Source organism: Anoplophora glabripennis, unplaced genomic scaffold (genome assembly GCF_000390285.2).
Source record: "Anoplophora glabripennis isolate ALB-LARVAE unplaced genomic scaffold, Agla_2.0 scaffold98, whole genome shotgun sequence".
NCBI lineage: Eukaryota > Metazoa > Arthropoda > Insecta > Coleoptera > Cerambycidae > Anoplophora > Anoplophora glabripennis.
In genome coordinates, this window is record NW_019416280.1 from 373,129 (window position 1) to 398,581 (window position 25,453).

A 25,453-nucleotide genomic window follows, 5' to 3' on the forward strand; every position below is an offset into this window, starting at 1 on the left:
TATATATATATATATATCTCAGAAGAAGTTTGGCAAACACTGACTTAGACAAATGGCTAAATATGTTCATTTGTTTGTGAAGACATCTAGATGAAATATTATGGACGATAATATGACAGTGGAAAGAAAAATTTAACAGAGAGTTGAAAAAATTTTAACAGAAACCAAAAAGTTTTCGAGGGAATAAAGCAAACTTGTAAAAAGTTGGAGACACAATTCATCAAATGGCGTATAGTCCTGCGTATTGTTGATACGCGATTTCTAGCACGATTGCTATCCATCATTTATAAACGGGTCAAGTAGTTTTCGGTGGCCAACAGAAGGATTAACATGGTCAGGGGACATCTAGTTGAATGGGTTTATAATTGACATGCCGACTGGACGATGTACACTGCAGAATGTCAAAATTGTTAATCGGGTCATTGCTAAATGATATTCCCAAATGAATTACATTTGGGTTTGAATTTTAAATTGCCGCAGCTTAATCCATTAACGTTTACGTAATAATTACAGTATTTATTTGAAATATTAACCATGTTTTATCAAAGCGCACGTTTAATCAGCTTTGAGCCGTTTATTTGATACATGGAAATTTAACTAATGAATTGTGAATTGAGTACATTTTGTTTAAAACATACTGTGCAGGTTACGGCTTGATGACAAGCCTTGCTATGATGGAAAATAAAGAAAGGAAAGATATAAAAACACATACCTGATATATTCAAATTCTCAAATAATGTATTAATTCAAAGAAATATCCTGTATTCTTGCTGTTCTATTATTACCTTTGACAAAGACTAATCACGTAAAGGACAACGTCCCTCCTCGCATGCAATTAAAAATATTACAGAAAAAAACATATAAGCTTCATACTTTTAGAAAAAAAAGATAATCCATTATAATTTATTTTTCAAATCTAATAAAATATTAGCGATTTTTTACTTTTTACTGAGTTTCTTTAAAAAACACACATTAAACAATGAAATAATAATAAAATTTATGGTTTTTAAATGTTCTTGAACAAAAAAAATTAAGCACTCAGGATTTTCCTCATTGGGAATGCTTCTACTACAATAAAAAAAACGTCATAAAAATGAATGCGAACAAATTTAAACAAGTCTCAATTATAAACGAAAAACCACAAAATATAACAAATGTTGGAAGCAAGCACTTCCCACCATTACATAAAATTCCGTATGTCGAAACATTGATGTAAATATCCGGTACAAATCTTGGAAAATTTTGAATTACTTTTCATGAATCAATAGTGCGGTTTCTTAATTCTTGAATATCTTGTATTGGCGTCTTTTATACCTAAGGTGACGTCAAATACAAAAATCTATAGGAATTAAAACGGGTGCTCGAAGATGCCAAAATTGAGATCCATCTTACTCCCCTCCAACAATGTGAATATGGTTCATTTAAATATTATCGCGTTCTTTCTTGCACTAAACTGGGCAGGAGTATCATTTCAGTCTTTCTCTAGGTCAAAAAAATCAAACTCGAGTTAAATGTTTGTTTTGTAAAAGATACAAGCTTAGTAATTAGTAGTGGCTTTGAATGGATTACAAATAAACAGGACAAGATTAAATAATGTTTTGAAATTGTCTTGAATGAAAAATAATACATACATCTTTCTCTGAAATAACTCTTAAGCTACAATATCCTGTAATGGAACCTGTTACTGTACATAACAGATTTCTGCTTAATAGTAATAGTTCCATTGTTTTCATTTTTGATAGTTATTTGATACAATTTTTTTTTGGTGCCTGGGCAGATTGAGTATTATTGTACTGACCCATTTCCTAAATGGCCCTCTACTGTAGGTTTTGACAGTCCTATTACTATACAGAGTGATTCACTTTTTATGATTAGGATTTTAACCATCGACAGATTTCGTCAAAATAATGTCATTTTGAATATATACTTTTTCTTCCAAAGGCTTCCTTTTAGAGATATAAGGTCTTGAATGAACAATTTTTTTTTTGGTTTTTATTTATTTTCTCTTAAAGTATGAAAACCATTTGTTTTATATTTAGTATGAAGTGTATGAATGAAAAGCTCTATCGATTTTACAAATTATTGTGAAAATAAATCAATCATAGGCGTCCGTAAGGGGTTCTGATAACCCTGTTTTTAATACAATTTCTACGCCACTGGAAAATTTTCAAAATGAATATATTGTTTTTACATGGAGGTTTAATCTACAGCAAAAAGGCCTCTTACTTTTTTTAAAAGAAATGCTTGGCTTTTGAGAAAAATTGTACTGGTAAGTGTTGGCCTCAACATTAAGCAAATTATTTTAGTAGTAGTAGAGTATTTTTATACTGACCCATTTCCTAAATGGCCCTGTACTGTAGGTTTTGACAATCCTATTACTATACAGGGTGATTCACTTTTTATGATTAGGACTTTAACTATCGACAGATTTCGTCAAAATAATGTCATTTTGAATATATAATTATTCTTCCAAAGGCTTCATTTTACAGATATAAGATCTTGAATAATCTTTTTTTTTTGGTTTTTATTTATTTTCTCTTAAAGTATGAAAGCCGTTTGTATTATATTTCTACGCCACTGGAAAAGTTTCAAAATGAATATATTTTTTTTTACATAGAAGTTTATTCTACAGCAAAAAGGCCTCTTACTATTTTTAAAAGAAATGCTTGGTTTTTGAGAAAAATGATACTGGTAAATGTTGGCCTCAACATTAAGCAAATTGACCATAATATAGATGCCTTCAACTTTTTTTGTATATAAATCGGAAAAGTATGAAGTCATAACATTTTCCAATCGAGAGGTTGTATTTTTTTCAAGGCAACAACTCTTGAAACGTTTGTAAGTGAAATCGTACTTTTTCTAGATTTGTTTGGTAATAAATTCCAAGTTAAATTTCTTGCAGCTACTACTAACTCTGGTGGTATCCCAGAGACCTGAATATTAACACCACTGTCTATTTTAAATAACGAGCGTTCAAATAAAAACGTGGTCGAAGTTGGCTCTGACACATTGGACGTAGGGAGTAGCTTATAGCGACCAACTTAACCTCATTTCTCAACGAGCTGTATAGCAGCTGTCAGTTTCAATAACGTTAATGACTATATAACTTTATTTTAAAGAATAATCGTGATAACAATAACAAACAATTAAAGGAGCTGCGGAAAGTGTCCCCCTCCTTGTTATAACAATAAATTAAAGCAGCTGCTGAAAGTGTCCCCCTCCTTGTTCCAAGCACTTTTCACACCTGTTCCTCAAAGAATTAAAGACATTTTCTAAGATGCTCGGGGTATTGTTAATTTCACGAATCTTGTCTATAAGTCGAGCCTGGAGATGGTTTAAATCAGGAATAGGCAGTTCAAAAATAGTGTTTTTAAGGTAAGGCCACAAAAAGAAATCACACGGCGTAATATCACATGACCTCGGTGGAAATTAATGTTCAGCATTGAGACTTATTAGTCGATTTTGGAAAACTTCCCTCAACATATTCATCGTCTCGCCTGCCGTATGTGCCCTTGCGCCATCTTGTTGAAAGTAAAAGTTTGTAATTTCGTTTTATTCCAGCTGCTTAACAAAAGGAGCGATAATTTCTTCTCTATACCTTTGCGCAGTAAGAGTACCATTAAAAAAAATAGGTCCATAAATCCTCCTTCGATTGAGAGCACACCAAACTCCAATTTTTTGAGCGTGTAGAGGGCCCTCGACAAAAAAGTTATCTGGTTTTTTAGAAGACTACATTCTCATATTCTGTGCGTTTACGTAACCACTTAAATGAAACCAGGCTTCATCAGAAAAGGTGATATTATGAAGTTCACCGTAGTTGTTTAAAAACCATTCACAAAATACAGCCCGTCGCGGAAAATCAACTTCATGAAGTTCTTGCTGACAAGTTAAACGATAGGAGAACAAACGCAAATCTTTTTTTAACACTGTGTGGCAGGTACCGACTGATACTCCCACCATTTGTGATAAAACACGTACAGAAGTTCTTGGCGCATTTTCCATTATTTGTTGGACATTTTCTTTTAATTCTTCAGTCCGCTTTTTAGGTCGGCCGCTTCCTTCTTTTCTTGTTACACTGCCCGTTTCACGAAAATTAACACAACGCTGAACTGCACTTTGAAAAATTTTGTACTCAACAACGCCGGGAAATTGATTTTGAAATTCTATGAAACATTCCTCAATCGAATACTTCCTTATTCCATCAATCTTGCGTCCATTTCTAAAGTAGGACTCTATGATAAACACTTTTTGTTCTTGAGAAAACACCATTTTAAACGCTTTTTAAAACGAAAATATTCAAATTGATAGCGGCGATATAGCGCTTTGACAGATGACGTTTAAGTTCATTTGCTATACGCTACGCCCTACGTCCAAATTTTCAGAACCAACTTGACCACGTTTTTATTTGAACGCTCGTTATATTCTAATATATTTTATCAGTTGTAAGTATTTGATCAGTTATAAGTATTAATAAGTAGATGTAATATAATATACTACGGATGGAATGTAGAGAGAGAGGGTAGGGGACAACATGTAAAGTTAGATGAAACTACAGTGACTATACAAGACAATGGCGACAATAGAGTGTATTATTTTTAATTGGTCCATGTGATTTTAGCTGCCATGTTGCATCAAGTGTCAAACTCATCTGTAATGTGTCAGGAACGTTTTTATGGTGTTATTCAATATTTATATTATTTTATTTTAATTTTGATTATTATGAGTAATACTGTATTGGGTATTATGTGTTAAGGGATAGTTATACAGAAAATTAAACATTATTTGTGGAATTACTGTTATTTGCTACCGGCATTTACTATAATTAAATTGTCTTTATAATACCTATGTGTGGATATATTGCTCAAAATATCATTGAAACATCAAAAACTTGTACATGCTGTTGGTTCTAAAACGCCAATTTATAAAACATTTTCAGAATTTATTTAAGAGAATTAGAGAACATTCACTCTTTTTTTTTTTGCAATAAAGCGATATTTTGTTTCTTGCAGATGGAAAGTGTTTTTACAAAATATTTTGCTATACATCTTTACAAAACATAAATTTAAAACAGTTTTTTTTTTAAGAAATGTCAGGTTTAAATTTAGATGTTTCAAACTGCCATCAGATCAAAAATAAAATTGTTGAAAGATTTATTATGTTCCGATGAAAAGTAACTTCCAAAAAATGCCAAAAAGCATAAAAAAGCTTGCAAGTAAAAGTGTTGCTGGACATTTATTGTAACAAATACTATCATTAGTAGGTATTAAGTATTTGTTTTAGTAATGTAAAGCCAATTCATGTAATGTAGGTATGTTTAATTTTACTTGCCTAGAAAATAAAAACCAATAGTTGCTATTGTTATATATTTATCCTCCCCTATTGCACATTCATACATTATTTAAAATCACTTTCCAAGGGAATTATTTGCTGAAAATCTCTAAAAATTTATAAGAAAAATACTTTTGTACTTAATTTATTTTTTGTAAAAGTTACTTTGAATTTGACATTAGATACAACATGGCGGATGGGCGGGGTTTTGTTGCTATTGTCGCCACTGTCTTGTATAGAGCCACTGTAGATGAAACTAGTCTCGGGTCATGTGATTTAGAGCATTTCACGCGCGATTTAGTCTATCTTTATAGTACGTGGTTTTGTGTTATTGCATAGATCTGAAATACCGTAAATGAGATGCTTCTTGAGCAAAAGCAATTTAGATGAAATCTAAATCTGTATGAACTATATCTTTGGTCTATATATATGTTAGGAATGTAAGTAATATAATAAAGCCACATTTATTAAAATATGTTATATGTGCGGGAGCAAAAATAATTTATTTTTTTTTTACTTGCCCAAAATTTGTTCAAAAATATGTAGTTATATTAAAGTGTGTTGTAAACATTTTATACATTATATTTTTATATTATATTTATGTTTATATTGATGTATTGTGTTTATGGCATGTAGTCTGATGGGAGGATAAATAAAAAGTATTTATTTCCTTATTTATTAATACTAATATTCACAAACTATTTCTTGAACAATTTGATAAAGCTTATTATTATCTTTAAAAACAAATATTGTCATATTTTTTTCACTGAATTGTTATATTACTACCAAAAAGAGTCGATTTCCTAATAAGAAATAGAGTTCCTTTCCAAATCAATGTAGCGCGATTTGCCTTCTAGGTCACGTGACTTAGGGAAAATGGCTGCCGCTTTTGCTCCATCCATATACTATTAGATCTATGATAAAAACGACTTTGACTTTTATCACAACAATAAAAATAAACAATAATTGTCAAGGAAACGATATCATAAGCAATTAGATTGTAATGAAGAAATATTAGATATGTATTAATAAAAATTTCTTAGTTCATATTAATGAATTAAAATTTCAGAAAAAATATGTGTACCTCGTAGTAAAAGCACATTCCCAAACTCAACGCTTATTACTAGGTACACGATAAGCCATTATTTGAAGATTTCCATTTCATAGTCAGGTGTGAAAAATCATTAATGAAACAAAAAAAACATCACATGTGCCTTAAAATTGATTTAATTTATTGAATCCATCTTTGGTTTCTATTTTTCCTCATAAGTTTAAAATAAACATGAATTCAACTTTAACATTAAATACAAGCTGTTTCAGTTTCCCTTTCCCATATATATATTTTTCAAATCAATCGGTGATGACGTTTGTCCCGTTACTATAAGGGTAAATAATTCTGAATCCAAATTATCTCTCTCCTCGAACCCGTGTCTCGCCCCCACAGAGAAGTAATATCATCTTCCTTTTAAAAGGTCTTCCCTTATTCTATAAAGGTACTGAAATAGAGTTTCAATTTACCACATCGACATTTTTTTTAAAGGTTACGATTATACCGGTAATAGTTCTGCTGAACCGCTGTAAAATACTGAAAGAGTGACGTTGATCACCCAATACATTTCCACGAGGAAAAGCGTTTTGTAAGGGAACCCTTGAAAAGAATGTCACGTAAAATTCCAATTTAAACCGGAGGCAGTTGGCCGAACTGTACAGGTAAATGTCGGATATAAAGGGAATCCCAAGTAATCCCATTGGAAAAATTAGTCCGGCGGATTTCTTACATCCCAGATGAAACAAATGCCAGCAAAGTACTTAAGAGAAGGCTTTCAAGAACCCCGACTCATTAGTGGGCTCTTGATATAGCCGATGTGATTAAATTTTATCTTGCAAATTTCATCCATAAATACCGAGATTCCGGTGCTTTAATATAGGAGCATTCAATGCTGTCTATAAAAAACTCATTGTGTGAGGACCTTACTTCCAAACGATTCCATAAAACGGTCTCTAAAACTTTTCTTTCGCTTTTAAATTCTTTGTGTACGCACCATAATAACACATCAGTTTAATACTCGTAATAGAACTATTGTCCGCTTACTAAAAAACACCGAATATATATGTATTTTGAAAATATGCATAGAAAACAATTTTTCTAAATGGAACATATTAAAAATAATTACTACAACTAAAGGACCCCGCATTGTCTTTATGAAATTTGGGCTCGGTCAAATTGGCTGAAATTGTGGTACGTTGTTTTGTGTTACTGACCAAAAGTCTCCACAATACTTGGGGAAAATCAATTCATTCCTAATTATAGCGGTCTGCGTCACTTATGCTGATGATGGCTGCAAAGTAGTATGAGTAGAATATTGCAATAAATACAGTAACTTTTGTGAAATGTTTATAGAACAAATTACTCAGATGACTTCGAAAAGTTGCTAATTAACATTTTTGACATGTGCCAAATACCAAACTGGCCACGTTGGCCGTTGGCAACAGTAGTTTGTAGACTGCATTCATCATCTTTTAGTTTAATGCAAAAATATCCCTAAATACCCCAAAATAGAAAAACAAAATAAGAATAAGTTAAAGTAAGTTAAAAAAATAATTTAAAATAAAGAAAACTACCAAAATGCATTTTCAATATGGGCATTTTTCACCTCCACACACTTCCTAAGTTTACGAATGTTCTTTATATGTACTCGAAAACGTATTTCTGGGGTATGTCTAATATCATCGCAATGGAAATCAATACTTTGTAGCAATTCATCCTTCATCTGTACTGGGGTTCCGAACACTAAACTTTTCAGGTATCCCCACAAGAAGGAGTCCATCGGGTTAAAGACTGGAGAACATGATGGCCATGAAATTGGACCTCCTCTCCCAATACATGTATTTATTAAACACAATGGATAAATAATTTCGTACATCAATATTGAAATGGGGAGAAGCCCTATAGTGCATGAACCAAACTTTTCTTTGGGTCTCTGATAGAATATCATCTAATAGTGGCCACAAAATATTTTGCAAAAACTCCAAATATCGATATCCATTCAGACGTTCCCCAAAAACGTATGGATATATTAAATTATTATCCCAGAAATGCTTTTTCGTATACAAACAAATAACATTCGCAGACTTAGAAAGTGTGTGGAGGTGGAAGGTGCCCATATTGAAAATTTATTTTGATAATTTTTTTCCTTTTAAATAATTTTTTTAACATACTTTAACTAATTTTTGTTTTGTTTTTCTATTTTGTATTGCGTATAAAGTGTATTTGTCAAATTTTGTTTTGTTGAATTCAGAATTTTCAAAAAAAATAATAACAAATAGAATTGAAATAAAATCATTATAAAAAACCATTTCTTTCCAAGAGGTACAACAAAATTTAAAAATAGATTGAATATTAAAATTCAGATTTCAAAAATCAAATCAAATAAATCAAATAAAAAAATAAAACAAACGTTAATTTCTGTCTGCAGATAGAACTCGCTCCGGGTATTAAATAGTACAAACAAAAATCCATGTAGAGCAAGATAAGTAAGTACAGATTCATTTTCTGTTATTAATTAGACATAAAACTTATCCATACAAAACAAAGTCATCCTGTATAAAACAATATGTACATATATATTTAGTAAATATATGTATTTTGTTTCCTTCAACAAATCGAATCTCCTGAGTTTGTCAGTTGTTTTTATACTTTCATCTAAGGACAAAATAAGTGAAAGCATTTAAAGTATTTTTTAGCCTCATTTTGGATGAAAATTTAAACCTGCAATCCACCAAGTGAATGAATCCAGAGTATGTATGATAAGACCTCTTCACAAGCTAATCTGGTTAATTTGTGTTTCTGGAACATTTTGAATAAAGGGGCAAGCAAAGATTTATGCCTGTGCAGGGACTAAACCACCCTCTTTTTTTTTCATTTACTGCTTCTGCTGTTGGCAGAGCAGTATATTCTTTATGATTTAACTCCCTCTTGACTCGTTCGTTTCAAGTAGCAACAATTTACATTTATATGGCAGCCCCAATTAGGTAAATTTATTCAAACAAATAGGATACATGTTTCAGAGATAAATGTTAAGTGCAGTTACAAAATTTATGCTTAAATTAAGTACTCTTGTTTTATTTATCCAACGGTAGTACCTGCCAATTTTTATTCTGATACAAATTTGAAATGCAAAGTTTACGTAATTCCAACGATTTATATCAAAATATAGTTTTATTGATTTTTGTTAAGTTATATGCAAAAAATATATTTATTGTAGAAAAAATTTTATGACATTTAATTTTAATTAATTTAATTTCTAGTACAGCATCGGATAATGGTAAAAAAAATTTCAAAACCATCTGAATAAAAAAATCATGTCCAATTCGACTTACAATAATGTAGGAGTGATGCCATTTTACATTTGTCTTCACGTTGTATCACTAAATCCTTAACCTGAAATACAACAGCACGTCAAGTGTTTGAGTGCTGGCTTGATGGCCCATTTCCACAAATTGATGCGATTAGTCTAATAAAGACTCTTAATTATATAAATCGCTATTTAGAAAACGAACAGCCAGAATGGAGGAAAATTTCATTCTACGGTTTAGCAAATGACCCTTTGCACTCATGATTTCGAACAACCTTTTTTTTAAAGGCTCTTAACGTCAGGGAACATGACCAGAAACGTTTGGCGTAACGCAATTTGGTAATTAATATGATATACGAGTAAAACATTACAAACTTTTTTTTAATATTTCTTGAAAATATGTGTACCGTTAAGTTCTTTTAAAAAATGAATTAAATATTATTGCCAAAGTTGTTTAACTATCGGCAAAATAAAACTAGTATTGTAGTAGTACTTTATCTGCATCTTCAAAACATTTTACATTTTTTTTTTGTATAAAAAGGTGCGCCAAAACTAGTGTTTCAGTAATTTAATTAAACGTTTTGCCACCATATCATCATATCGTACTTATTGTCAGTATTTTGTTATATGTTTCCGTCGGTTTTTATTATATTGTACTTTTTATTATATTTTACTCAAATTGCCATTTTATTTTTCATAATTATATCGTCATTGATCACGTAATCCGCTGTAAGCACCAAAATGGCTGTTTGAGTAATTCCTCAGAAAAACAAAATGAGGAATAACTTTTTTGAGCTATGTATGCCAGATACCGTAGTACTCAATATAGGTGAATATATGTATATGCTTTCATTATCTTATGGTCTTAATTCTTTGGTCAATTTCTTTTGTCTTTTACACCCATTTGAAAGATTAACAATGTTACAACTTATAGGCTTGTTACTTCGTGACTTTATTGAGATACGGGAGCCTTTTAAAGAAATATTCGTGCCGCTAAGTAACTCTAATATGAGATGTTAAATTATAACATTATTTTCGTGATTATGTGAAATATATTAAAATGTAATAAATAACAAACATAAATCAGAGGGCCTAGGATTTCTGTTTCTAAAAGTTTTGGACGTATATTGAATAATATTCATTAATTGACCGTCATAAATCATCACAGAGTAACCTCTTTTATATAAAAGTGGAACAATATTGTTCTCTTAATTTCGCATAATAATATAGTTATTATTCCCTTTCTTTCTGGATGTTCCTGAATTTAATATACTGAGTATAGTACTTATACAGGGTGGTCAAATGAAAACGAAATAGAGCCATTTTCAGGTACTGCGTCAAGATTGTAGAAAAACGCTAAGACTCGTCGATTTTAGATTAAAGGGGGACATTATTGGCAGGTATTTTTGACTCCGACACTTTCACCCCCAAGCAAGCGTAAGCATCACCCCAAAATATTTAAATGGCATTGGAGGTTGAGTAATATTTGTTTTGAAAGCTCTTACTATTCTCTTTACAACAGACTTTAAATTTTATAATTCCGCCTAATACTTTGAAAAAAATTTATATTTTAACATTTAAATTATGTTTAGTTGCTTACTTACTATTTAGTTGATTAAATGTTCAAACTGATGGCCGCCCGCTTCCATACAAGAATAAAGATTTTATTCGAAACGTTTGCGCACATTCCGAAGCATTTCCGGAGTGATTCGACGGCATACGTCGACGATTCTTTGACGCAAATCTTCCAGCGACGGTGGCTGTGTTTTATAGATTTTACTTTTTAGGTATCCCCACAAAAAGAAATCAAGGGGCGATAAATCCGGTGATCGTAGAGGCCACTCAATGCTGCCTCCTCTCCGAATTCAATTCCGTAAAAAACGTTTGTCCAAATACTGACGGACAATTAACGCATAATGCGGAGGAGCACCGTCCTGTTGAAAAATCAAATGATCTGCATCATACTCTGGAAAATTTTCAATAATATCAGTCAAAGCAGGATCAATAGCGTCTTCCAATAATTGCAAATACATTTGGCCAGTCAAATTACCAGGTAGAAAAAAGTACCCACCAGCCGGTCATCGAAAATTCCAGCCCATACATTCAATTTTTCCGGTTGCTGTGTATGCACCTCGTGAAAAACTCTTGGGTTTAAATCGGACAAATAGCGGCAATTGTGACGATTTACCGTCCCGTTCAAGAAAAAACTGCATTCATCAGAAAAACAGATGTTAAAAAGGAACTGTGGATCGCAAAATTGTAAACGGCGGTCATAATCATCCTCAAAAAGTTCCCGGACTAAATGCATTTTGCATGGATGGAATTTATTCTTCTTCAAAATGGTTTGTATGCTAGTTCGATTGATCCCAGACACAGATGCCAGCTGCTTCGTACTTAATGTAGGATCAAGATGAACGTGTCCCAAAACTGCAACTTCACTAGCTTCATTAACTATAGGTTTTTCAATTTCTCGTTTTTTATTGGCTACGTTCCCTGAAATTTTTTTAATAACTCTAGAACATACTTCCTCCTGACATGTCAATCTTGATGTTCATTAAAAAGCTGAACTGTTCTATTCGCACATTTATTGTTCATAAAGTAAAGCGAAATAATATCTACCCTTTCCGCAATGGAATAAGCCATAGTGTTTAATTTTCAAAGACACAATTAAATAAACTACCAACCAACGCTTCCAAATAATACTAGCAAATAATTTGGAATCCATTAATTTTACGTTCATTGTGTGTGTATAGCATTCACTTCTGTTTTTTACAATTGTGTTTTTTTTACGAAACTAATAAAATAACAAATCGCCAAAAACCAATGTAACTCAAGAAATACTAAATTTATACCATTGGCGTACTTAACTCGAATAACTGACATTTTTACAGTTACTAATTGTTTGTACATAAATTTCAACTTTAAAATCAAAATTCTTAATAAGTATTGGGCGGAATTATAAAATTTAAAGTCTGTTGTAAAGAGAATTGTAAGAGCTTTCAAAAGAAATATTACTCAAACCCCAATGCCAATTAAATATTTTGGGGTGATGCTTACCATTGCTTGGGGGTGAAAGTGGCGGAGTCAAAAATACCAGCAAAGAATGCCCCCCTTTAATCTAAAATCGACGAGTCTGAGCGTTTTTCTACAATCTTGAAGCAGTTCCTGAAAGTGGCTCTGTTTCGTTTTCATCTGACCACCCTGTATGTTTTCCGTTACTTATTTCTGCATTTGGACCTTAGTAGTTATCAAAAGACAAACAAAATATTAAAAATGCTTAGAAATATCATTCTCGAGGGAAATGAAACACAAATAAAATAAATTCATATTCGAAATTCTGACGTCCTACTTTCTTTCACATATTTAGGATGACTTCAATCCAACGTGGCCTACTTAGAATCTATAATTGATTATTGTTTAACATCTTACTCGCCTGATACTTAACTAGGTTTAAAAAGTAATTTTTCCAGTTGGAAACATAATTTATATTTCGGTCAGAAACCTAGTTTTTACTACGTTTCTAATGCGTAGTGAACCACAATGAGTAAACAAATCTATTTACATAGACACATGAATAAAACATTTTTTTACATTTTAAATATTAAGAAGTGTTATTTATTTGTTAATAAAAATAAATGTACAGGCTATTACAAATACGATTCTCACTACAGAGATCTCGAAAACGATAAGAGATACAAACTAGCTTAAATGGGGGGAAAGTTGCGTAATCAGCGGACCAACATTATACCTTTAAAAAATCAAGGCTAACATGATTAGTTTTCGAAATATTTGGAAAAAACCGAAATTTTGGAAATCCGTTTTTGTTTCATTTCAGCCTTGTTTGAGGTGATATTGAAAAAAGAAGAACACTTCCTCACGGACAAACAATGACATCAATTGAATCAATTTTTATACGTAAAATTTCATCTCTCCAGGATCACCATCAACTTCATTTTTTTAAATACGACCGTGGAAATTTTATTACATTTTTTTGCAAGCCTTCATGACCCCCAATACTGTACTGCCTCAGTCCGAGCCAGATTCAGTTTATTCGTTCCAAATTTATCTAATTCTTTTATTTAGATTTCTTTTTTTATTGAATTGTCGTACACTCTAAAGTGTTTATTTCTTCTGAAAATTTTACTATCCAGTCTTAATCAACATAGAAATATGTTTCTTTATAAAATTTTACGTGGTATTGTGATTGCTCTGATGTTTTATTTGTTAGCTCATCATCTCATGTTTGTTTTACTTGCCTGGAGCTAAGACCTTATTAACATTTTCAACTGAGCATCCGCAGAACAGAATTGATATATGTATTTTACATCAACACTAAAGTAACAACAAGTGTATTGCTTTTATAATGATATGTTTTTACATTTACGTATTTATTATATTGTTTCTTTAAGTTTTAATTGTTATATTTATTTCATATATTTTAGTAATTACTTTTCTCACACTGTAAACGGATTATGTGATTTCTTGATGTTCAGATACAGCTGATTTCTTCAGAATAAAGTTAAGTTTCAAAATTTCATCAGAGGGAGACATCTCACGAAACATATAAACTGATAACGTGGTAGGCAACTTGAAAATTGTTCTACCATCGAGATGTGGACTCCAAACTTGATACAGTATGCAATTGCTACACGTAAATTTTGACCAGAACATTTTAGTTTCTTGAACTGTTGAGCATAGGTAAATGAAAACAATTTTGCTCCAATTAGTGAACAATATACAGGGTGGCCAAATGAAAACGTAACAGAGCCATTTTCAGGAACCGCGTCAAAATTGTAGAAAAACGCTCAGACCTGTCGATTTTAGATTAAAGGGGGACATTCTTTGCTAGTATTTTTGACTCGGCCACTTTCACCCCCAAGCAAGGGTAAGCATCACTCCAAAATATTTAAATGGCATTGGGGATTGAGTAATATTTCGTATTTTATAATTCCGCCCAATACTTATAAAGAATTTTGATTTTAAAGTTGAAACTTATGTACAAACAATTTGTAACGGTAAAAATGTCAGTCATTCGAGTTAAGTACGCCAATGGTATAAATTTAGTATTTCTTGCGTTACGTTGGTTTTTGGCGATTTGTTATCACTTTCGTAAAAAAACATAATTGTAAAAAAACAGAAATGAATGCAATATACATACAATGAACGTAAAATTAGTGGATTCCAAATTATTTTCTAGTATTATTTGGAGGCGTTGGTTGGCAGTTTATTTAAATGTTTTTTTGAAAATTAAACAGGAGGAAGTATGTTCTAGAGTTAGTACAAACATTTCAAGAGACGAGGAACGTAGCCAATAAAAAACGAGAAATTGAAAAACCTATAGTTAATGAAGCTAATGAAGTTGCAGTTTTGGGACAAGTTAATCTTGATCCTACATTAAGTACGAGGCAGCTGGCATCTGTGTCTGGGATCAATCGAACTAGCATACAAACCATTTTGAAGAAGAATAAATTCCATCCATACAAAACACATTTAGTCCAGGAACTTCATGAGGATGATTATGACCGCCGTTTGCAATTTTGCGAAATAATGAGTGAGCGAGTAGAGAACGATCAACAGTTCCTTTTTAACATCTGTGTTTCTGATGAATGCAGTTTTTTTCTTGAACGGGACGGTAAATCGTTACAATTGCCGCTATTGGTCCGATTCAAACCCAAGAGTTTTTCACGAGGTGCATACACAGCAACCGGAAAAAATTAAATGTATCTACTAGAATTTTCGGTGACCGGCTGGTTGGTCCTTTTTTTCTACCTCGTAATTTGACTGGCCAAATGTATTTGCAATTACTGGAAGACGCTATTGACCCTGTCTTGACTGATATTATTGAAAATGTTCCAGAGTATGATGAAGATCATTTGATTTTTCAACAGGACGGTGCTCCTCCGCATTATGCGTTAATTGTCCGTCAGTATTTGGACCAACGTTTTCTACGGAATTGGATTGGGAGAAGAGGCAGCATTGAGTGGCTTCCACGATCACCGGATTTATCGCCCCTCGATTTCTTTTTGTGGGGATACCTAAAAAGTAAGATCTATAAAACACATCCAGCGTCGCTCGAAGATTTGCGTCAAAGAATCGTCGACGAATGCCGTCGAATCACTCCGGAAATACTTCGGAATGTGCGCGAACGTTCAAAACAAAATCTTTATTCTTGTATGGAAGCGGGCGGTCATCAGTTTGAACATTTAATCAACTAAGTAATAAGTAAGCAACTAAACATAATTTAAATTTTAAAATGCAAATTTTTTTCAAAGTATTGAGCGGAATTATAAAATTTAAAGTCTGTGTGTGTATTTTACTTCCAATGTTTGAATAATCATGGAACCTTAAGAACAGTTTTAGAAAAAATTGTTACTCTTGTGTGTTTGAGGAAATAATTCTGAAAATTTGTAACAGCGTCGCTACTATAACATTCGTTAAAAAATAAAATAAAAATCAAAAGTTCAGTAAAAAGTAAACCACACCACCATGATGATGTAAAGCTATATTTTGGTAGATAATTCTCTTTAAATATTCCTAACCTGGTTTGTAAGAAATCACAACGTAATTAAAATCTGGAATATGTCTAAATCGTTTGTTATTTTCTCCCGTCCTGATTAAAATAGAAGAACGCAGGAAACGTAACAAAGAAAGCATATTCCAGAACTGCCGTAATATATTGTTTTCCTGGATTAAAATTCAGAATTCAAGTGTACTTTAGCGGTGCGTTTCATGCCTAGGAAGAGCATGACCTCTTTGAGAAAGTGCTCGTGTACAACTCCCGTTGGGAAACAAAGCTCTTCTTGTAAAGGGTTCTACAAAAATTGTAAGGCCTTTTAGAACAAAGATTGACCCGTCTCCATTCGACGTAAAAGGATACAATGGGCTTTTTGGCGCGCTATTTTTTTTGCTAAATTTAATCTAGGTGCAAGAAAAATGAAGGTAATTAAATCTTAAAAATAGACTCTATTCATACAACCGAGCCACTTTTAAGAAGCTGAAATAAACTCGAGTTCACAAGGGGGGCGCATTGATGACAGCCGCGTTAATAAACCAACACTAGCAACAGATGGAACAGTACAGGTTTGTTTCTTTGTCTTAAGTTTTGAATACGTTAAAGCAGACATCAAAAATTATTATTCTTTGTTATTTAGGGATATCAGGGTTTTCAGGAAGTTAGGAAGAAATTTAAATATTTATGAACTTGTTTTCACCAACGTTTGTATTTCAGTATTTGTCCCGTTTTAGTCCATTACCAAGTTCGTTGTTCAGAGCTTTTTGTTTATTCGTTTCATATTTAATCAAGCCGTATTGACAATATTGGCGAAAACATGTTTATACATTTTAAAATTGAACATTCTTTAAAACTTTATAGCCGTAAAAAGTGATATGGAAATGTAGTTTATACTGTAAACCCAGAAACTAGTATTAAAATTTTGTTAATAAAAAATGATTGTCAATTTGTTGGCATAAGGAATGAAGGTAGTTTAATATAAATAACAGGGTGAATAAACTTTGCATCAGTTTATATTTAAAGAAAATATAGGCGAGAGTATTCCTTACTACTTTTTTAAGTTATTAAAGCCCTTCAGCGAAGTTGGAGAGGTTTAATCTTAAGTACAGGAAAAAAAAATCTCGAAATATATGTTTCTGTGAATATTATACAGGGTGTTACAAAATTCACGGACACGGACTGTCGGATCATATTAAGCTAGATAAGGTGATAAAAAAGTGTCTTTGTGATTTTTCAATCAGACCAGTATTTTTCGAGATATAGCAGTATCAAATATCCAAAAATAATAAAAATGTATAGGTATTTATAAAATTCAATTTTCAATTATTAGATAAACAATTACGAAAAACGAATTACAACAATTATTCAAAATTTCCACCATCTGCTGTTAAACATACTTAAGCACATTGTGCTACTGCTCTAATGGAGTTGCGTATCACCTCTGGTGTTACAAAAATCACATGGCGTTAAGTCTGGAGAACGAGGTGGCCAAGCAAATGGACCGCCTCTGCCAAGCCAACCGCACTGCTTCACCTGTACGATTAATTGAAGCTCCGAGAGCCGTCAGCGTATCATACTATTCACGATTTGAATAAATGTGGCCTATTATTTTGCAGTTTGTATTGACAGGTACTTTTACTGTACTCTAACGATGTCAAAGTATTGATAAATGCTTTCTGGATTGTCATTAATTGTTATAGAGCTGTCTGTTTCAAACAAAACAACAAATAACGCCAGAGATGGTAGGTACGCAACTCCGTTCAAGCTGTAGCACAATGTGCTGAAGCATTCGTTTGTCATAATTGTTTATCAATTGACTAAAAATTGAAAATTTTTATTATTTTTGGACATTTAAAACTGCCGTATCTCGAAAAATATCGATCTGATTGAGAAATGATGAGACATTTTTCTATGACCTTATCTAGCTTAACATGATCCCAGAGTCCGTGTCCGCGAATTTCGTAACACCCTGTATAATAATAAATCCTATTTAATGAATTAATTAAATAGAATAAAAATAATAAAGCTAATTAATTTAGTAATAAATACCTATATTTAAATATTATTTTATGAAAATCAGTAAAGTTAAAGCAATATACAATATATATATATATATATATATATATATATATATATATTGTATATTGTCACAAAGAGAATAATTAATTTCAAATGTTATTAGATAAATTATGTTCCAAACACTCTTAGAGCAAAATTAAACAATACCATTATTAATTTGTGTGATTTAATTGCTACTACTTTGTAACACAAACTAATAATAAATTCACAACAGGACTATTCTTTCTATGTTCGTTACACTCAGAGAACAATATTTATTAATTATATTTCTAAAGGAAGTTTTTTATAATAATCCTACAGAGCACCATTTGGAGATTTAAAAAGGACAGGTATTTTCTATATTAAGAAATTGCTTTGCCATACAGTGTATAATGAAAATCAAGAAAATCATATCTGAAACATATAAGGTGCTAAGAACGTCAAAATAAGTCGATGTTCATTTTTCGTGTTAATATAATAAAACAGAAATTCTATCAATATCATTCACACGGTACATACCAACTGTTTCTGTAACATCCGTGGTGATATTTTCAAATCTGACTTTTTCAAAAACATTTCATATTGTCACTGAAAATCATTTTCTTATAAGTATTTAAATATCAAATATTTTTTCTTTTATATTCTTAATACTGTTTATTGTTCATTGCGAATTACCGTGATGCATGTGCAGTTGGTGCAAATTTGTGCAGTAAGACATATACGACTCGGCAATAATGGAGTGAGATAATCGCGTTGGTGTTTTCGTTAGTATGTTATTTGTAAATTTATTGAAAGTTTCTAATAAAAACCCACATTTCCCCACTTCAAAGCCGACTACACACAGATTATATAAAATGATAGCCATAGATGCATGTACTAAAGAGGTAGGAGGTGGTGAGAGGGGTGTTGTCTCTATAAAAATAACACCCTGTATACCATTTCCTCACATGTGCTAGTAATAGATAAAGCTGAAATAAACATATACAGAGTGATTCACAACTTATTCAAACAAATTTGGGAATAGATGCGGTATGAGAAATGCAGTCAATATCGTAAAAATTTTTTTATAAAATCTGAAATCTCTTAAAATCCTTATAGTTTCTGAGAAAAAAATTATTGAAGTTGTGGTACTTTCAACCATTACATAGTTGGACAACTGCGGTTTCTAGCATCATTCGTAATACGCGTGGAAAGCCACGTGGCCTCAGCAACTCGGAATACTGAAATCCGATTTTACAATCGTCGCTGCGATAGTGTTTACAACAGTTTTTTAGTAGTTAGTGTCAAAAATGGTTTGCGTGTATAGAAACTCGGAGTTGATGAATATCGTTTTAATTTATGGTGAAGCAAGACAACATTTTTTGTGTTAGTTCGTAGAAACTGTGTAAGACGGGTCCATATGTGTTTACACGTCGGTGGACAAAATTTTGAACAGTTGTAACATTAGGTTGTCAAATTATTTTATTAAGTAAAAACACAAATTAATTTTATTAATTAATAATAACAATAGCAGCAAAAGCAGTTGAATTTGCTGATATAAAATAGGTGCTATAAAATTCTATTTATTTCTTTCTATACGAAGTTTTGTCCGTTTTCATCAACTTTTGCCGCCGATCGCATTGTGAGAGGTCAGGTTTTACAGTGGCTCAGTTTCCAGTGCTGTACAGAAGTATATTTTTAAATAATTTTCGAACTGCCCTTTTTGATTTTTTCTTTACAAAATTGTATTTGTAAGAATCTCTGTACATCCTAATTTTTTTATTTGGATAAGTTCTGAATATCATGTAAGAAGAGTAGCTCAAACTATTTTAAAGTTATATAAGATACACATTGAGGGAGCTATGTCTCAGTAACCTTTAACTTTTGTACATAGGTAAGTTGAGTCCATTTGACTCCAGGAATTTATGTTGGTTAGCTATTATTCGAGCACATACTGAAATATTGGTTTAAAGGTAGGTAACTTGTTAAAGGAGAAAAATCGTACCAAGGCAACTGGATCTAAATCAGTTTATTTGAAACTATCCTTGAAGTCCAGCTATTTGGTTTTCGAATACCCTGGACATTAAGAAATAGAAGCTAGTTGACCTTGGGGCAGTCAACCGCGTTTTCCTCAAAAGAAAACTGTGCGTTTTTGGTGATTTTAACAAGAGAACATAGCATTTACTATGAAAAACCTAACCTTAAAATTATCTCATAAAATATTACTGGGAGAAGTAGTAACTAGAGACCTCTAGCATATGGTTAAAAAACTAACAACACTGGCATATTTAGCATCAGCAGAAACTTACTTGTACTAAAAGATACATGGCTAAAATTTACTACTAAAAAACGTTTTTAACGTTCTGTACATCAAAACACAAAAAACGTCTTATTTTTTGTGTTCTATCGCCCACTAATTTTTTTGTACTCATTTCCACAACATCCCGCAGAACTAAAACAAAACCAAATCAGTTTTAAATTCACTGTAACAGAAACCATCGACTAACTTATTTAAGCTCAACTTGTTCGATTCGCATTCGAGTTAAACTTCTCTAATTTGGCGCTTATCTCGACACCATCCCTGTTTGGACCAAATATAAACCACATTTAACGGTCGTGTAAGCAAACGCACTTATCACTACCAACTACATATAAATCTAGAGGGTCGCCGTCCATGGATCGGGGAATTCTGCTATCTATATCCACGGAAAGCTCATCTCCGAATTGAGATAAAAGTCCGACCGTTTGTAGTTTGTACTCTTTCTGCAGCGGAATGCCGTCGCCATAAATTGAGGACACCGCATGCAAAAGCTGGCACGTACTTTCTGCACATCCTTATTGCGGTGACAGCAACTATTTCTCTCGAGGTGTCGCTGCACGAAATTGCATAGGAAGATGAGACAAAAGGGGAGCGCTCGCTGAGAAAACGTCTGTTATGAAAAATACTAGGCATCTGCATTCTGCGATTTGTGGGGAACGCAAAAACCAATCTGTCAGTAGCATACGATTTTAAATAAATAATCAGAAGCGTCTTTTAGTGATAAGAAATCGTTGGAAATATAGGTCAAATCCAGTAGATATGCCTTGTCGTTCGTTCCACTTAATGAATTTTCAGAGTTGATGCAGGTTGTTACATATAAAAAAAATTTTTATTCTATTTTAACGGTGCTAATTAAAAATTTTTTTAAAGAAAATCTTATCAAATGAAGTCAAAAAATGTTCTTCGATACCAGAAATCTAGGTATGCAAAAGATATCCAATCCTAACTGCTGATACTGCGGGAAACGAATACTCTATGGGCGATATGTATCAACTATAGTCTTTCCGAAGTAAGTTGAATATATACAGAAAGGTCTAGCAATAAAATTTAATGAGTTTCCTAGGCGCCTCTAAAAAAGTTTTTTGCTAAAGTTAAAAAATTATAATAATTTGTATATATGTAATGTGTAAAAAATTTCTATTATATGTTCATTTGATTAACAACATATTTTAATTATTTATGTCCTCGAACAATTTTATTGTATTGATGGTAAATTTCGTTTTGTTCCGTTTCAAAAGGTCTCCAAAATGCCATATTGTAATAATATTAGAAAAACAAAATATCCCTCTTATTTCTCCCTTTCGCAATTGTAATATGAATGATTAATAGAAGGTGCCTATAATAAATTAAAATTATCTGAATCACACCAAATTCCGCACTGCTGCACTGCACTGCTAGGCTATTTGTCAACAACTGAATTCATGGCCAGGTCGCCCAGTGCGGCTGTGTTTGTGCTACGTTTACCCATGCGTTTATTCTTCAATTGGGCGACCAGACTTGTATTTGAGTATGGCTAAATAAACATGGAATATGGGAACAAGTTTTTCAAATATTTAAATGCCGAGTTGCTGCGTCAGTGACCGAACCTGGTACATACTGTCAACCTCTTGGTTTTTCAATTGAGATCGGAAAGACTATACGGCTTGAATTATACAGCTAGTAATAAATATATAATATTTTGCAGCATTTGCGCGAAGGAAATACTGCAAATGATAACAATAAATGCAACTATGTTCGACACTGATCCTAATTTTGACATATTCGTTATAAAATTAATATATTATTTGCAATTGCATTTTTTAATATTTTACTAATATGTGACAACACAATTTCGTATTTTATAGGAATCGTAGTTCTACAAAATAAGTTCAAAGATGTGTTGGCGATGTCCCATCAAAAAACAATATGCTGCTTCTGGAAAAGAGGAAGAAAAATTAGAGTCTTAAAGAGATTGCATAAAAGTGTCGAATAGAACATAAAGAAAACAAACAGAATGCATGACATTATTTAAAAACTGTCCAAATCAGAAGACAAAATTACTAAATTAAAAATAAGGCAGACAATAAAAATTTGTTCTGACACTAACTTATTTTAAAAACAATGTGATTGTTGGAAAATTCTAGAAATATCCTCAAAATAAAGGTACGAGTACGTTAGTAAAGTCCAAACAGACTCAGTTATTGCATTTTTTTGTAATTTACAAATATTGTAATAGTTTGTTGTATCTTTGAGACCAAATTGTGGTTTATGGAACAGAGAATTAACTTCATTTCTTCATATCGAAAATACAGAATTAATTTATTTAAGTACAAATGTTAGGCCCAAATTCATAGATCTCACTAAAGTTCCACTCACACTTATCTCATACTAAACTCACCCTAATCGTATTCATAAATAATTCTACTTCAATGAGTCACTTAAATCGTACTCAAATCGCCCTCACAGATGAGTGCGAGGTTAGTTACATATGGTGGTGTGATGTGTGCTTATATGTTCCTAATTGATTAATTTTGAGGTTTCATAATAGGGTTTCTGATTTCTCGGCCTATTTTTTTTCTCGGGTCTCGAGAATTCTCGACTAGGAAATCCCAGGAATTCTCGAATTCTCGAGAAATTTCTAAAACTTAAAAAACTCATAATTTTGGTATTGCAATGCGAAATATAAACATGCTATTATACTTAACAATCATCATTAACATTTATTATTTATTCAGTATTTTTATTAATTACTTATGTTTCTACTTCTACTAACAAAACTAAATTAAACTTTGAGTTTCTTCTTAAAAACCTTTAACTTGTTTTTTTATTAAACGCTTTCAATATACTTATGTTTATTTCAATGTTTTTGAATCGTAGTTTTCTTCCAATAATAATTATTAATAATCATTAATCATGCAGTCTTTTAATTAAATAAATAGTAAATAATGAATTTAACCGAAGAAATCTTAAAAAAACAAGCTTTAATTTAAAGATACAGAAGCGTCCTTGCTATTAATTTATCACTTCAACATTAGGTATAATAAAATTTCTACACAAACTTATAACTAGGTACAGGGTGATTCACTATATTTTGACCCCCCTTTAACTTTTTTGTCTTAAGAGTTATAAAAAAAATGTGAAATACAAAAGTTGCACGATTTTTTATGAAGATTTCGAAAATGATAGTAGAAAAACAAATGAAGTTCAAACAAAATGGCCGCGAATGTTAACCTTGTTAATTTAAATGGAATACCCTGTATATTTTTACACATTTGGATAGAACGTTCCCTGTCGAGCACAGTCATATATGGTTTGTTGGGTCCATCTCTAACAATAAGCGAGATAATATTAAAAAATAAAAAGAACGTTTTTTATTAAGAAAATAAAATATTTTGTAATTGTTGGACGTTTTTCGGGCATTTCTGCCTTTTTTCCAATTACGTAAGGATTTAGATTTATTTGCAATATATTATCATATCGATCATTGACATCGATCGAATATTGACAGTCCAAAATGGGTATAAGTATTTTAACTAAATCGCACTAATTAGTCCGTGAGGGGCTTATTTACTCATGGACAATGTTATATGGTAGGCCGTGACAGTGACAGGTAATATTATGACAACATTATTATTGTTTGACAGTTTGTATTCTTATTTATTTAAAATGGGTTACACAGAAGTAGAAAATTTAAATATTATAGGAATTAAGATAGAGTAGTTAAGATATTCTCCATAGTTTATTTCAATTCCAAATAATATTTCAATTTTCTACTTCTGTGTAACCCATTTTAATTAAATACTAACTGTCAAACAATAACAATGTTATTACATTACTACCTGTCACTGTCACGACCTACCATTATATAAGATTGTCCATAAGTAATTGGCCTCACACGGTCTAATTAGTGAGATTTATTTAAAATACCTATATGCATTTTGGACTATATCAATGTCCGATATGTCAAAATATATTACAACTAAATCTAAATCCTTACGTAATTGGAAAAAAGGCAGAAATGCCTGAAAGAGGTCTAACAATTACAAGATGTCTTATTTTCTTAATAAAAAAACATCATTTCGTTTTTTAATATTATCTCGCCTATTATTAGAGATGGACCCAACAAACCCTATATGACTATGCTCGACAAGGAACGTTCTATCCAAATATGTAAAAATATACAGGGTGTTCCATTTAAATTAACAAAGTTAACATCCGCGGCCATTTTGTTTGAACTTCATTTGTTTTTCTACTATCATTTTCTAAAACTTCATAAAAAATCGTGCACCTTTTGTATTTCACATTTTTTTATAACTCTTAAAACAAAAAAGTTAAAGGGGGGGTGAAAATATAGTGAATCACCCTGTACATTAAAAAAGGAATCATAAATTAAAGCCTTAAAAACTTAACATAAATAAATCATGAGCTAGTAGAGAAACCACTTTAACCGCTCAGTTATTTGTCGAGAAACGAATTGAACGCATGAACGAAACGAACTGCAGTCAAGAACTTAAGAGGCGCGTGATTTTTAAATTTCTCGATTTCTCGACACTTTTTTCTCGTCTTGAGTAAGGCCAAATTTCCCGGGAATTCTCGCTTCGAGAAGTCTCGACCAGAAACCCTATTTCATAATATTCTACCAGTATATTTTACAAATAATTAAGTCCAGGTATTCAATATAATAAAGGATATTCTGTACGTGAACTCTACAGGCTGTCTACAGGCCACTTCTACGTATCTCGCTTAATACACGGGGCACGTCAAAATTCTTTATATGTTTTTTGTTGCATTTTTCGAGGCCTTGCTGCTCGTAAAATTAAATTTGAGATCCATGGCCAACTTTATGAGTAATCATAGAAAAATTGGAAAAGTTTAGGGCCATCTAACTTTTTTATTTTAAGAGATAGAGAAAATTTATTTAAA